The sequence below is a fragment of the Sander vitreus genome, chromosome 23, assembly GCF_031162955.1.
Source record: "Sander vitreus isolate 19-12246 chromosome 23, sanVit1, whole genome shotgun sequence".
In the NCBI taxonomy this organism is placed as follows: domain Eukaryota; kingdom Metazoa; phylum Chordata; class Actinopteri; order Perciformes; family Percidae; genus Sander; species Sander vitreus.
The window spans coordinates 22,714,449-22,716,948 of record NC_135877.1 but is presented as its reverse complement, the minus strand read 5'-3'; the positions used below and the strand labels follow the sequence as shown (position 1 = coordinate 22,716,948).

The 2,500-nt window shown below is 47.3% G+C and overlaps 1 protein-coding gene across 1 annotated transcript in view; it reads left to right on the top strand.

Annotated features, from left to right (window-relative positions):
- The window catches only part of mmrn2a (multimerin 2a), a 43,130-nt gene that overhangs the window by 790 nt on the left and 39,840 nt on the right, over positions 1-2,500 (top strand). The gene's annotated exons all lie outside the window — the stretch shown is intronic.

Below are 2,500 nucleotides of genomic sequence, written 5' to 3'. Positions count from 1 at the left end.
ACACACAGACAGACACACACACACACACACACACACACACACATTTTTATGACTGTAGGTGTCCTCTTTGTGTTTGTTCTCAAAGTATTAGACCATGCCGGTTTCCCACTGAAAACTAGGCTTGACAATCTTTATTTTATGCATGATGTAAAAAGTAAGACATGTAGCTGGAAGTTTGGCTCCTAAAACACATGGCTTTCAAGCCGGGGAGCGAAGTTCATGTCCTGAAGAAGTTATGGAGGAAAAAAAAGTCAACAAAAACGTCAAAGAAATTGCCAAAAAAAAAACTAGAAAAAGGAGTCAAAAACTCTGAAAAAAATGTCCCAAAAACCAGTCTGGCTATCAGCAGACCAAGCTCAATCTTTCAAGATTGAACATTATTTTGGGGAGTCTGCTCTGTACTTTCTACTGCACAAGAGGCGGGATCAACGGGCATAGTTCAAATGACTCTGTACGCCATTGGATAGTCCTTTAACCAATCAGAGCAACGATCCGGGTGACGTAGAAGAACATCAACGGGTTGCTGTGCTTCGGTGGCCGCCATGCTGAATGTAAACAAGAAGCTGCTTGGTTGCTTCTCTATGTTCATCGTGTTAAACCAGCCAATAGTGCGCCAGGTGGATAAGCCAGTTTGTGATTGGTTCCCGCAGATTTGTAACGGAAGCAAGATAGATAAACATACAGGTTTTCCAGCCTGAGCTGCAGGGAGAAATCAAATCGCCAGCAGATCAGGCTGGGTTTACCCAGTCTACCAAAAAGCTAGAAAAAGGCGACAAAAACATTGAAAAGGAAAAACAACTTCCACCCCGTAAAGGATGTACTTCCTGCGGCAGCTGAAGAAATTCAACCTGCCAAAGACAATGATGGTAAACTTCTATACAGCCATCATCGAGTCCATCCTCACATCCTCTATCACCATCTGGTACGCTGCTGCCACTGCCGAGGACAAGAGCAGACTGTTCTCACATCCTCCATCACCATCTGGTACGCTGCTGCCACTGCCGAGGACAAGAGCAGACTGTTCTCACATCCTCCATCACCATCTGGTACGCTGCTGCCACTGCCGAGGACAAGGGCAGACTGTTCTCACATCCTCCATCACCATCTGGTACGCTGCTGCCACTGCCGAGGACAAGGGCAGACTGTTCTCACATCCTCCATCACCATCTGGTACGCTGCTGCCACTGCCGAGGACAAGGGCAGACTGCAGCGTCTCATTCGGTCAGCTGAGAAGGTGATTGGCTGCAATCTGCCGCCGCTCCAGGACCTGTATGCAACCAGGACTCTGAAGCGTGCTGGAAAGATTGTTCCCGACCCCTCCCACTCCGGCCACAAACTCTTTGAGACACTCCCCTCTGGCAGGAGGCTCAGGTCCATCAGGACCAAAACCACACGCCACAAGAACAGTTGTTTCCCCTCCGCCACTAGCCTTATTAAAGTGGCCATATTATGCTCATTTTCCGGTTCATACTTGTAATTTGAGGTTGTACCAGAATAGGTTTACATGGTTTAATTTTTTAAAAAAACCCACCATATTGTTGTTGTACTGCTCATTGCTGCAGCTCCTGTTTTCACCCTGTGTTCAGGTCTCTGTTTTAGCTGCAGAGTGAGACCTCTCACTGCTGGAACATCTTTGTTGGCAGTCGCACATGCTCAGTAGCTAGGTAAGGACTACACGCTCAGTAGCTAGGTAAGGACTACAGGCTCAGTAGCTAGGTAAGGACTACACGCTCAGTAGCTAGGTAAGGACTACAGGCTCAGTAGCTAGGTAAGGACTACACGCTCAGTAGCTAGGTAAGGACTACACGCTCAGTAGCTAGGTAAGGACTACATGCTCAGTAGCTAGGTAAGGACTACATGCTCAGTAGCTAGGTAAGGACTACACGCTCAGTAGCTAGGTAAGGACCACACGCTCAGTAGCTAGGGTAAGGACTACACGCTCAGTAGCTAGGTAAGGACTACACGGCTCAGTAGCTAGGGTAAGGACTACACGGCTCAGTAGCTAGGTAAGGACTACACGCTCAGTAGCTAGGGTAAGGACTACACGCTCAGTAGCTAGGTAAGGACTACACGCTCAGTAGCTAGGTAAGGACTACATGCTCAGTAGCTAGGTAAGGACTACATGCTCAGTAGCTAGGTAAGGACTACATGTTCAGTAGCTAGGTAAGGACTACATGAGCTAGCTAGGTAAGGACTACATGCTCAGTAGCTAGGTAAGGACTACATGCTCAGTAGCTAGGTAAGGACTACATGAGCTAGCTAGCTGTTTCTCCAACTTCAGTAGTACAAGGCAGGATTAGCTGGGAGACTTCTTTTAAACGAGGGAACACTTCCACCTTTGTGTTGAATACCTGCAGAACAGGGACATGAACACTCACCTAAAGGATTATTAGGAACACCTGTTACATTTCTCGTTAATGCAATTATCTAATCAACCAATCACATGGCAGCTGCTTCAATGCATTTAGGGGTGTGGTCCTGGTCAGGACAATCTCTTGAA